The sequence below is a fragment of the Amblyomma mixtum genome, chromosome 7, assembly GCF_055824585.1.
Source record: "Amblyomma mixtum isolate Tamu chromosome 7, ASM5582458v1, whole genome shotgun sequence".
In the NCBI taxonomy this organism is placed as follows: domain Eukaryota; kingdom Metazoa; phylum Arthropoda; class Arachnida; order Ixodida; family Ixodidae; genus Amblyomma; species Amblyomma mixtum.
In genome coordinates, this window is record NC_143018.1 from 122,717,245 (window position 1) to 122,730,670 (window position 13,426).

Genomic DNA, 13,426 nt, shown 5'->3' on the forward strand with positions numbered 1-13,426 from the left:
AAAGCGTGTTTGAACGCAGTGCTCCGCGTCTACAGGTCACGCGTGGCTACCGGCTGCCGCTGCGCGACGACTCAAAGCGTCTTTGAACGCAGTGCGCCGCGTCTACAGGTCACGCGTGGCTTCCGGCTGCCGCTGCGCGATGACTGAAAGCGTCTTGGAACGCAGTGCTCCGCGTCTACAGGTCACGCGTGGCTACCGGCCGCCGCTGCGCGATGACTCAAAGCGTCTTTGAACGCAGTGCGCCGCGTCTACAGGTCACGCGTGGCTACCGGCTGCCGCTGCGCGACGACTCAAAGCGTCTTTGAACGCAGTGCGCCGCGTCTACAGGTCACGCGTGGCTACCAGCTGCCGCTGTGCGACGACTCAAAGCGTCTTTGAACGCAGTGCGCCGCGTCTACAGGTTACGCGTGGCTACCGGCCGCCGCTGCGCGACGACTCAAAGCGTCTTTGAACGCAGTGCTCCAGGTCTACAGGTCACGCGTGGCTACCGGCCGCCGCTGCGCGATGACTCAAAGCGTCTTGCAACGCAGTGCTCCGCGTCTACGGGTCACGCGTGGCTACTGGCCGCCGCTGCGCGATGACTGAAAGCGTCTTGGAACGCAGTGCTCCGCGTGTACAGGTCACGCGTGGCTACCGGCTGCCGCTGCGCGACGACTCAAAGCGTCTTGGAACGCAGTGCTCCGGGTCTACAGGTCACGCGTGGCTACCGGCCGCCGCTGCGCGACGACTGAAAGCGTCTTAGGTACTATTTTTTATACTTTGTGTTTGATGTTACGACTGATAGAAAGAAAACATAATCTACAGCTGGTATGACGTCACAGCGGCAGTAGCGCCACAGGTGGGCAGCGCGGCTAACACACATCGTAACTGTAGGCGGGCTCTCTGAAGGTGGTTCGTTGGTTGGTTCCGACTGAGAGAAGGATGAAAAGGAAAGTGCACGGGCCTGCCTACTGGCTCAAGCCGAGCCACCACCGTTGCCACGTGCAGATAGAAGAGTTGAAAGATATGAGGAAACATAAAAAAATAGAGAAAAAGACGCGCGTCGCAACAACCATGTCCGCCGAAGCAACGCGTCTTAAAAAAATGGCTGAGGCTTAGCTAAGGTTAAGCCTAGTCAGATGCGAAGCATATTGATGGCTAGGCTTGGTAAAGTTCCTCGCTTTGTTCTTCAGTTGTTGTAGAACGTTGTCGCCGAGCCGCACATTGAGCACGCCGCTTAGCCAGACGTTCATCCCGCTCTTCGTCGGTCTCTGTGGCAGGCTGAAGCTTTCGCTTCTCGTTCGAATCAGCCCTGCTTCTAGGCGGCATCCCAACACCTGGCCGCCTCGTAAGTGCCTGGAGATTGTTGTTGTTGTTTGTTGTTGTTGTGACTGAGGGAAGGATGAAAAGGAAATTACACGGGCCTGCTACTGGCTCCAGCCGAGCCACCACCGCTGCCATCGTGCAGACAGAGGAGAGTAAAGAGATCAGAGGAAAGAGAAAAAGGAAGTAGTAGTAGTAGTAGAAAACTTTTATTGAGATCTTTTAAGAGATTCGCGGATTCGAAGCCTCCGTCGTCTTTCGTGGCGCCGGCGACTTGAGGCTTCACTTCAGCAAGGTTGGGCCCCTAGTCCAGGGCTCCACTGAGTCACGCTGCGTCAGTAGCGTGCCGCACTAAGGCCCTTTTGGCCGCGAGCTCGCTGCTGGTGAGCCGGCTCTCCCATTGCTCCGCACTCGGGAATTCGTGTTGGTGGAATGCTTTATTTCGTTCGCACTCCCATGTGATGTGGTATAGTGTGGGTGTGTGTGAAAAAGGAAAGAAAAGACGCGCGTCGCAGCAACAACTGCGTCCGCCGGAGCGGACGCCTGTAGAGCGAGGCAAGCTCAGCTTTATACCGCTGCTGTAGCGTCACGTGGTCAGCTGCAGCACCTCTGATTTGGAGCCTCCACCGCCGCGGCCGACCGCGCGAGCCGGCAGCCCCATCTCTCCTCTGCTGTGACGTCATGTTGTCACGTGGTCAGCGGCCGCGCCTCTGATGTGGAGCCTCCAGCGCCGCGGCCGACCGCGCGAGCCGGCAGCCCATCTCTCCTCTGCTGTGACGTCATGTCGTCACGTGGTCACGCTAAAGGTCAATGGTAGCTCCACCGCCGCGCTCGACGGGCTGTAGTGTAGCTCTAGTAATATGCTTCGCATAAAAATAGATAAGCGGCCAAAGCCGCGCTCGCTCCACCTCCTGCCCTCTCTGAACGAGCGAGTTGGTCGCCCATAAACTACAGCTGGTATGACGTCACAGCGGAAGTAGCGCCACAGGGCGCGGTGTAACTGCAGCCGGGCTCTCTGAAGGAGCGAGTTGGTCGCCCATATTCACAACGCTAAATATGAAACGTAACTGCGGCCAGGTCACGCGAAGGCTTGAAAGTGCGAGTAGTATTGCTTTCGCTATAAAACTCCTTGCTATCCTTAGCCCGTTCTTGTTACTTACATTCAACTTGCACCACAAAAGCAGATATATAAATAGCGGATGACCATTTACGCCTCGCAGAAAAACGAAGAATCTGTGGCTCTCAGCAGCAGATATAAAAATCCAGGGGACAATTTGACTATCTAAAGTGCGTAGAGGCGAAAGCGTTTTCCGCACCACTTTGCTTATGTGACACTGGTGACGTCACCACTGGATGACGTGACACATAATTGATGACGAAGTAATGACAAATTACTAATTAATCACTAATTACTGATTCATCACTCAGCACTAAATGACTGCTAATTGATGATGCTTAAGCTTCGCCTTTAGGAGTGGAACGCGACAGCGTGTTCTAGCGCTGCCAGGGAGTCCACGGAACGCCACCTTCCGTTGGGAGCGATACCTTGCCCTTTGAACGCAACACTTTTTGAGGAAACGAAATGGGCTGTAATTCTCAGTGATCTCGGTGGACACCTTAACCGCACCGTACAGGTAGGGAGGAAGTGGCAGTGAAAGAAGAAAGAGAGGCCGTAATGAAGAAACTGTAAATTGTGTTTGAGGAAAGGAAATTACGCAGTAACTGTCTCACATATCTCGGTGGACACCCGTCACAACGCGGACACATCTGTGGACACGACTGCCGACGCGGACGCAGACACGGCTGCCGACACGGATTGCTAACGATAGCATGAGGCATTAAAGGCTTTCACCTTAAAAATTGGAAGGCGCTTAGGCTTCCTCTTAAGGAGTGGAACGCGACAGCGTGTTGCAGCACTGCCAGGGAGTCCACGGAACACCATCGCCCGTCCAGCGCGATAAATTGGTAAATTGGTTTTTGCGAAAAGGAAATGGCGCAGTATCTGTCTTACATATCTCGGCGGTCACTTGAACCGCGCCGGAAGGGAAGGAAGGAGGTGGGATTGAAAGAAGAAAGAGAGAAAGAGGTGCCGTAGTGGAAGTCTGCGGAATAATTTCGACCACCTGGGGATCTTGCTTGCACTGACATCACACAGCACACGGGCGCCTCTTGCGTCTCACCTCCATCGAAACGAGGCCGCCGCGGTCGGGTTCGAATCCGGGTACTCCGGCGCCTTGCCCACTGGAAACAGCTTTGGACGCAGCGCATATTTGAGCAGACCAGATGGCTTAGTAATTCTCTCACATCACGGCAGACAGTCGCACCCCTCCGTAAGGAAAGGGAGGTAGGTGGCAGTGAAAGAAGAAAGAGAGAGAGAAAGAGGTGCCGTAATGAAGGAAAGGAAAATTGGATTTGAGGAAAAGAAGTTGCGGTAACATCTTGGTGGACACCCGCAGCCATGATTATAGGCCGCCGGTTCGAATTCCTGCTGCAAGCTCTCTAATAAGTTTATGCTGCTCGAAAGGCTGAATGATATAGCACAATCTGGAACATTGCGGCAGACGGTTGTCATGATACGATTTTTTCCGATGAGCGGTGCCGGCAACTACAATTACGACGCCGACGGCTTTTCGACCCAACGAGCTGCATACGCTAGTGCGTAAACGATTTTGTGTGGGATACTGAAAACAGCGCCGTAGAACTACACAGATAAGAGGTCGGGCTCATTATCTCAACCACAACATATCGCATTATCAGCTGTCGCTGAATATTGCGTTTAGACGTGGTGACCGTCATGTCATTTGTTGTTTTTTTCTTTAAGGCTTAACCCCAGAGTAAGAGATATGCGGGTTGCAAGGCATCACATGCGAGCGTGGAGCGCCAGCCTTCGGTCGCAAGGGTGCAGATGAGCAGTGGAAGCAGAAATTAAAACATGGCCGGGGCACTCACTCATGTTTTATATCATGGCGCAGGGGCGCGAGTGTGTGAAAGCAACTGGTTGTAACAGCAGTAGATCTGAATAGGCTGGGTCGCTCGTGTTATGTGGCGCCTGGTTTGGCGCATTTTGTCGGTTCGCGGTGGCCTCTGAGACCGGCGCCAGCGCGGTCTTTTTGCGCAACTTGTAGTCGCTTGTGTGAGTACTTTGTTTTGTGGCGGCGACGCTGCTTAGCCGAGGCCCGCAGGCAGCCTGCTCGGGCAATGTACCCGGTGCTGCAGAACCTGCGCCTCCTCCTGTGGACATTTCTGTCTGACCGGCTGCACCAGGATGGAGAACCGCTCTTTCTGCAGCGATGGCACACCCGCTTCTTTGTTTTGCGGGGAGGAAGGCTGGGAGTGCCAGCCTTGCTGTATTAGCCTCTTCCCAGTGCCTTTTGAGGGGATTTCACCTTGAAGTGTGTGTAAGGCCGGCTTCGCTGTGCTTTTGAGTGCTGCATTTCGTCTTTTGCATTTGTGTATTTGCCTTTGAGTGTTCACTTTGTTCTCTTTAGGCTAGGGTGTTGCCTTTTGTCTAGCGTATCTATGCATTTCTTCCGTGTATGCCTTCCTTGAGCCAGGCATTCCGTATTTTCCGTCCTTTTCGGAGCCTGATGTCTTGTCAGCACGATTGTAACATCCCCTTCCAAGGGAGGGCGCTCTGACTGCTTGAATTTGTACACAATAAGCTTCTCTTTGTGCTCTGATAATCCCGCGTTTGGTCTGCGGCGATAGATAATTGCTACTGTTTTAGGATCGCCGACAGCGGAAATTGAAAGCCTTTGGTTCTTAATAGATAAAACACTGCCAGCGGCTTTTTTTTTCATTTATTTTTAATTTGCATCGTCTCTTGTAGCGGCACCCGGCGAACGCGGTAGCCACATTTCCGTACCGACGAAAGCCTGCACGTACTGGCAATAAAAAAATTGCCAGTGGTTTAGCTCTGGTTAAACCGGTTAAATTGCGTAAGCAATAGTGTGCGCGTTCTTTTAGCGATTCTTCGGCGCGTTGCCTTCGACTGGCAGCATTGCGGCGTTTCTGAGTAGTCAGGTGTTGAGATTCATCCGTGACCGATGACGTTGAGCCACTCTGCGAGGTAGAACATTGTCACCGAGCTGCATCCTTAGCACGACGCTTAGCAAGACGTTATTCACGCAGTTCTGGCGTCTCTTGTGCACGTCGTCGCTTTCTCGCTTCTTAAGGCCGATCTTCATGGACACATCCGAGGCGCACCAGCGCAGCGCTTACGCGCCCAGCGCCACACCGCGACAAGCGTCGGAAAACATGCAACTCGATGGCCTGTCGCTGCTACCGCGTTCAGCTCGGCTCGGTGAAGCAAACGGCGCGAAGGGCCGTACCGGATGCCGAGAGAACTGCGTTCTCTGGTTACACCGACCGCAAACCAGCGGCGACTTCCGGCGCCGGCGCGAGCGAGGCGGGAATATCTGACATGGACAGATATTTGCCAAGCGCCGGTGCCAGCTCGCGTCGGCACGTCGCGCATGCGCAGACCGGCTCCGGCGTACGCTGGTACGCGTAGGCGCTGCGCTCGTGCTCCTCGGATGCGCCCATGGAGATGGGCCTTTACTGCCGGTGCCACTTCTCCTTAGAGGACTGCATAGCAAAGCATATTAAGCATGAAATGTTTTTAGCTCTCGTTGTCGGCAGTGTGGTGACGTCACGCCGAGACCGAGAGCCATCATCCCGGCTCTGAAACGAGAACATCCGGGCACCGTACGAGACTCTCTAAGCCCTCCTACGGGACCGGCATACAAGCGCCGGGTGCTCTCCAAACGAGTAAAAAAAAATACTGCTGACAGTGTCTTCTCAATGTTTATCAAGATATCAGTCGCGCTGTGCATTTGATAATGCACGGAATTATAATTTCCGATTTCTAATAACGCGTGCAAAAAGCACATACATGCCACAATACACTTCGTTGTCATACGTGATCTGTTAGGGGCTTTGAGAGAAGGCCGCTTAGAGAAAGAGAACCCACGTCTTTCGGGACCGCAGCCGAGCACCATAACCACTGAGCCACAGCGGCGGCCATTTGAGGAAAGGAAGTGCACATACCTTGCTCCCTGGATCAGTGGACGCCTGAATTGCGCTTATAGGTACGTGGGGTGATGAGAAAGAGATGTGGGCTGCAGGCATTGACAACTTTGTGCCAAAAACGCGGCGCTGAAGACATAGGTCCTCGGCGTTCATTGCGTTCATTGGCGTTGGCGTTGACAACGTTTTACGCTCTGCGATAATTTTAAGGAAAGGAAGTGCGCATAACTGGCTGCCCGGGGTCAGTGGACAAATATACATTCTTGTCAGGCCTGCGTCTCGTCGTGTCCACGTACGCTTCTGCATCGTTCTGCATTTCATGCTTACTCTACTCTCTGTTACGGGAGAGGCAGAGATTTTAATTAATGGATCTGGGATTTTTTGGTCACGTGAGCATTCCGCCACGCTGCCAGGCAGTCCCCAAAACGCCATCGCCCGCTCGGCTGTACGCCTTGCTCGTCGGTAAATTGGTTTTGGAGGAAAGGAAATGTATATGTGTCGTATATCTCGGTGGACACCTGAACCCCGCCGTTACGAGAAGAGAGGTCGATGGAAGTGAACCAAGACACCGTATTCACTAAACGCGCGCTTATTCATTCCGAACTATCGAGCTGGCGTGGAGGAGCAAGGAGAAAAAAAAAAGCTGGCGTGGAGGAGTGGATAGCGTGCTCGTCTCGCTCTTCGGGTAGTGTACAGCACACGGCTCAGGACAAAGGCATGAATGAGGCGACATAGGTCGCGCTCCTTCATGCCTCTATGACGTCCAGAAACCCTGCGGATGAGGTGCGATATCGCGCCTACAACCTGCTTGAGTTTCTTGAGGGTGGTGGTGTTTTTGCCATCGTTCTGGATGTGCAGGCCCAATACACGGAGGGTTCCAACCTCAGGTACCGGGTCACCATTCAGTTCAATGGCAATGGGGGAGCGGGGGCAGCGGTGGTTCTTAGGCCGGATGAGGAAGAGTTCGGACTTCTCTGGGGAGCAAGACATATTTACACCTATCCAAACATGACATAAACGCTTTAGATGCTTTGATTCGCAAGGCATTCAAGATAGCACTTCACCTTCCCCTCAACACACCCACAGACAGATTACTAGGCCTCGGCCTCCACAATACGATCGGGGAACTGGTGGAGGCCCACCGACAGGCCCAATACATCAGGCTCACACAAACCTCCACAGGTCGGTATATCCTGGACACCCTCGGAATCAAAATACCGGCCAACGACCCAACCCTCCTCGCCATCCCACGATCCCTTCACCGAGAGCTCCTCATCAGGCCGCTCCCGAGGAATATGCACCCGTCCCACAATGAGCAGCGCCGCAGAGCCCGTGCGAAGGCACTTCATCGAGCGTACCGCCCCCAGCCGGACGCCGTGTGGGTGGACGCTGCCTGCACGGGTGATGAAGCGACAGCAGCTGTGGTGGACTCCTCTTTATCCGCCCTCCTCACAGTACCTCTCCCTCCAGACACGTCCCCAGAGGCTGCAGAGGAAGCCGCCATTGCCCTTGCTACAACCCGCACGGAAGCCCGGTACATTTTAAGCGATTCTACAACTGCGATTCTAAATTTTGCTTGAGGCCGAGTCCATGTCCCTGCTTTTGGCATACTGGACTCGCCCGATGCCCCCCCGCCCCGCCAAGTGGAGCTGATATGGGTGCCCGCGCACTCCGGGAATCCCGGAAACGAGGCCGCCAACCTTTTAGCCCGAGGTTCTTTAAACCGGGCTCAGGTGGCCTCTGATCGGGGATTCACGAAGGAGCGCATGCACTCATTCAGTGAGCTGACCCAGGCGCACAGAGCCTTACGCCAGCTCTACCCCCCGCCCCACCTCTCCCTAGATAACAAACACGCAACACTCTGGCGCAGACTACAGACACACACACTTCCTTCACCCCTTACCCTAGCCCATTATCATCCCTCCTTCCCCACTCCGGCATGCACTCTATGCCCAGAACCCGTCGCCTCTTCCCTCCACATCATTTCCCTCTGCCCGGCGGACCCTCCCCCGCGGGACCTAGAGAACCTCAAGACCTGGGAGGACTGGGAGACCCTGCTGCGCTCGGAGGACCCGGCCGTGCAGACCATCGCCACCGGCCGTGCTGCCAGTGTTATGGACCTTCGGAACATAAACACTTGAGTGCAGTGGGGTCGTGCGGGGACCCTGGGGCGTGCCCCGAATTCCTCTGTAAATAAAGTTTTCTCTCTCTCTCTCTCGCTCTCCGGAGGTGGTGGTGGTGGTGTAAAACATTTATTTATACTATATACAGAGGTATTGCGTGGACCGTGCCTGAAGGGCACGGCCCTCACAATCACTAGGAGGAATCCCTAGTCCGGGACCCCTGTGGCCTCCGCGGCGGCCCGGGCTCTTGTCACCAGGGCTCGTTGGTCCTGCAGAGTTGAGCAGCCGAGCAGGGCAGCCTCCCAGTCCTCTCGGGTGGGGTGGGGGTGGGGTGGGAAAGCAGGATTGGCAGGGCATACCCACACCATGTGATACGTGTCCGCAAACACTTCCCCACAGTGTGGACACTCGCCCGAAAAGGCCGAATTGAAATATTTGAGCACTGCCGGGCACAGTACCGTGTTGGTGTAGAGGCGAAGTAGCCAACGCTCCTCTGCCTTATTGAGGCCTTTACAGGGGGGTGGGTATCGGCCGTGAGCGTTTTGATACAGGAGAGAGATATCCCGAAAAGTAATAGCCGGATTAAAATCAGTAGCCGGATCAGGCGGCGAGAGAGGCGATGCCGGTGGTTAAGCGCGCGGGCGGTAGTGTCCGCTACCTTATTTCCCTCTATCCCCGCATGTGCTGGGGCCCAGATGATAGTGCGCCGGGTTGGGAAATCCCGGTACTCACAACTGTGTAAAATTTGGAAAGCACGATCTGGAATTTGGCCCTGTTCAAAATTGCGGCAAGCTTCTCTTGAGTCGGTGATAATGACTCGGGACGCTGGATCCGCAGCTGCAAGTGCGATAGCAACTTCCTCCGCGAATGTAATGTTGGGGGCACGGAAGGTGAGGCCCTGAACTGGGTTGTTTTGGTGGACAACGGCAGCCGTGTACCAACCCCCATGGTGTGGACCTGCCGCGTCCGTGTAAAATACCCCTGGTCGAGCACCGTACTGCTTGGAAACGGCCTCCGCTCGCGCGAGGCGGCGGCCATCAGGGGCATCTTTTGTCATGTTATTGGGGAGGGGGCGAACCTTTAGTGCGAAGCGCCACGCCTCGGGCATGAATACCCGCTCCTCCTCTTGGGTTGTGTAATTGATGTGGAGGCGGGTCAGTAGGCGGCTACCCGCACGTGTTTTGCTTAACCGCAAGTATTGATTGCTGAGATAAGCCTCGCGCAGCTCGCCAAAGGTGTTCGTCATCCCCAGGCCGAGGAGACGTTGGTTGGATGTTGCAATTGGGAGGTCGAGAGCTCTCTTATAGATTTTTCGGAGAATCACTTCGAAAGCGTTCTAATCGCATTTGGGCAGGTGGAGGTACGGTGCCGAATACAGGATTCGACTGGTTACGAATGCATTCGCCAGCCGCAGGGCGTCTTTGCATCGCAACCCCCCTCGTTTGCTTGATACCCGGCGGACCATACGGCCCACCTGATCCCCCACCTTGCGGAGTTTCTTCAGCGTGGTGTCAATCTTGCGGTTCTTTTGTATGTAGAGTCCCAATACTCTGATTTCATCGTGTTCAGGTATCGGGCCACTAAGCATGGAGAGGGCAATTTTGGTTGTGCACCTTGGATTGGGACGTATGTGCACGAATTCCGATTTGTTCGGGGAGCACTCAAGGCCGCAGCGGTGTGCATAATCGTCCACAATAGCCGCCGCTTGCTGCAGGTTGGCCTCGATTTCTCCAACCGAACCGTGTGTTGCCCAGAGGGTGATGTCCGCGTACAGGGCATGCTGCACACCCGGGACCTCACCCAGCAGTGTAGGGAGCTTCATCATGGCCAGATTGAAGAGAAGAGGCGAGAGGACTGCTCCCTGTGGAGTCCCTCGCGTACCAAGTTGGTACGGGCCATGTTCACTGTCTTGGAGTCGGATATATGTTTGCCGATCTGTGAGGAATTGCTTGAAGTATTGGAATGTGTTGTATTCACAGTTCACTTGGGACAGTTGGGAGAGGATGATATCATGAGTAACATTGTCGAAAGCCCCCCGCAAGTCCAATGCGAGGACCACCTTGTCATCGCTAGGGTGCTCGACGGGATCAAGAATCTCTCTATGAAGTTGCAGCAGCACATCTTGTGCGGACCGGTGTGGGCGGAACCCGCACATGGTGTCTGCAAAGGCGTTGTGCGTTTCTAGGTAGGTGGATAGTCTGTCGCGGACCATGGTCTCCATCAACTTCCCCACACAAGAAGTGAGAGATATGGGCCGGAGGTTGTCAGTGTTGAGAGGTTTGCCTGGTTTGGGTATGAATGTGACGAGAGCCGTCTTCCAATCCACTGGGAGAGGCGTACCTCCCGTCCAGATGGCATTGAAGTATTCGAGCAGCCGCTCGTAGGCCCGTTCGGGTAGGTTAGCGAGAAGTTTCACAGTTACCTTGTCCCTGCCCGGGGCTGTCCCTCGTTTCATTTCGGCCAGGGCCGCTTTGAGGTCGGGAAGCTGGAACGTTCGATCCAGCTCTGCGTTCTCAGAACCTGCATAAGAGTACGCCGGACCACGCGAATTCTGGTCTGTGTACAGATATTTGTCTCGGAGCGCGTCAGCCAGTTTGGCTGTGTCTCCGTTGAAGGTGTGAATTGCTCGTTGAAGATGTTTTTGTGTTTCGGTGCGGGTTTGGGTCGGATCAATGAGGGCGCGGAAAAGGCGCCACGTGCTCCGGCTCGACATTTGCCGAGCAGCGGTGTTGCATCGGTCTACCTATTCGATGGTATATTTTATTTATGTGGTCTGTCTACAAATGAGGCTAATTGCTTAAGCGATATCATCCGAAGACCATCGATACAAGTGTTTCCTGGTGCGTTTTTTTTATTTTTCATATTTTACTTTTGTTTTCATTGTATTTCCTATTTTTGCTTGTTTTGTTTTTTATTTATTTTTGCCCTTTTCTTTTCTTATTTCTATCTTTATTTCATTCTAGCCTAAGCTGCTTTGGGACGTTAAACCCCAATAAACCAATAAACCAAACAATTTCTTTCATTATGTTTATGACACCCATGCACGCCATCGCCCGTTCGTGTTCTGTGCGATGTGTCCACATCCCCAGGTGGTCGAAATTATTCCGGAGACCTCTACTACGGCACCTCTTTCACTCTTTCTTCTTTCACTCCTACCTTCCTCCCTTCCCTTACGGTGCGGTTCAGGTGTCCGCCCAGATATGCGAGACACATACTACTTCATTTCCTTTCCTCAAAAACCAATTTACCCGTACGGCGCGTCGCCTTGCCCAATGGAAAAGAAACGACACCTGTCTCTCATAACTCGGTGGACAGCCGAGCCGCGCCGTAAGGGACGGAAAATGAAATGAAAATTGGTTTTAAGGAAAGGAAATACGCCTGTCTTTCAAATCTCGGTGTACACCCGAAAGGAATGGACACCACAGTACGTCTCTAAAGCGCCCTCCTAAGACAACACTAGACGCGCCTTTCATTCCAAACCGTCCAGCTGGCGTTGCGGAGTGGTCAGCATGAGAGAGAGAGAGAAACTTTATTTAAATAGGAATTCGGGGCACGCCCCAGAGTCCCCGCACGACCCCACTGCACTAAAGTGTTTATGTTCCTAAGGTCCATAACACTGGCAGCCCGGCCGGTGGCGATGGTCTGCGCGGCTGGGTCCTCCGAGCGCAGCAGGGTCTCCCAGTCCTCCCAGGTCTTGAGGTTCTCTAGGTCCCGCGGGGGAGGGTCCGCCGGGCAGAGGGAAAGGATGTGGAGGGAAGAAGCGAAGGGTTCTGGGCATAGCGCGCATGCCCAGGTCCCGCCCAGGTCTCTAGGTCCCGCGGGGGAGGGTCCGCCGGGCAGAGGGAAAGGATGTGGAGGGAAGAAGCGAAGGGTTCTGGGCATAGCGCGCATGCCGGAGTGGGGAAAGAGGGATGATAGTGGGCTAGGGTAAGGGGTGAGGAGAGAGTGTGTCTGCAGTCTGCGCCAGAGTGTTGCTTGTTTATTATCTAGGGAGGAGTGGGGCGGGGGGTAGAGCTGGCGTGAGGCTCTGTAGGCTTGCGTCAGCTCGTTGAATGAGTGCATGCGTTCCTTCGTGAATCCCCGATCCGAGGCCACCTGAGGCCGGTTTAAAGAACCTCGGGCTAAAAGTTTGGCGGCCTCGCTCGCTCGCACTCCGGAGGCCCTGGTTCGATTCCTCAACTCGACCAATTTCTTACTCGGTTTTATTTATTAATTAATGCATCTGGGATTTTTCGCTCACGGCCGACGCCGTCGACGAGGACGCCAGCTTTTCTGCGACACGAGGCCCTTTACGCTATTACATTAAAAATTAGAAAACGCTTAAGCTTGTCCTTAAGGAGTGGAACGCGACACCATGTTGCAGCGCTGCTAGGCAGTCCACGGAATCCCATCTCCCGTCCAGCGCGACACCTTGCCCGTTAGAAACAGCTTTGAAAGGAACGCATTTGTGATGAGAGGAAATGGTTCAGTAATTCTTGCACATCTCGATAGACACCCGAACTCCGCCATAAGGAAAGGGAGGTTGGTTGGAGTGAAAGAAGAGAGAGAGATAAAGAGGTGCCGTAATGAAGGAAACGAAAATTAGATTTGAGGCAAGGAAGCTGCAGTCACTGTCTCAACCATCTCGGTGGACACCCGCAGCCCCGATTATAGGTCGCCGGTTCGAATTCCTGCCCCAAACTCTCTAACAACTAGTGAGTTTATCTTGCTATGAAGAGTTTATTGGACTGATTATTCATACAAAGGGACCATAATCCCTCACAAAGACAAAAACAACAAGGCAGCGACTAGTGTCGCTCGGTACAAACAACCTATGAAACAAGAAAACGACGGCGACTCCTGTCGCCGTTCACACAAAATCATTCACAGCACAGAATGTTCAAAGGGTCCATAATGTCCAGGCATCGCGGGGGGAAGCACGCACACTAAATACGATGAACGCGCACCGACACCGCGCACCACACACTCAATAC

General features: G+C 54.0%; 1 long non-coding RNA gene across 1 annotated transcript in view; it reads left to right on the forward strand.

Annotated features, from left to right (window-relative positions):
• Positions 1–609: 609 nt before the first annotated feature.
• LOC149337378 (uncharacterized) overlaps positions 610–13,426 on the forward strand; it is a 43,445-nt gene continuing 30,628 nt past the window's right edge. The window contains exon 1 of the long non-coding RNA XR_016284624.1: positions 610–742. This is a non-coding gene — a long non-coding RNA (uncharacterized LOC149337378). The remainder of the gene's footprint in view (positions 743–13,426) is intronic.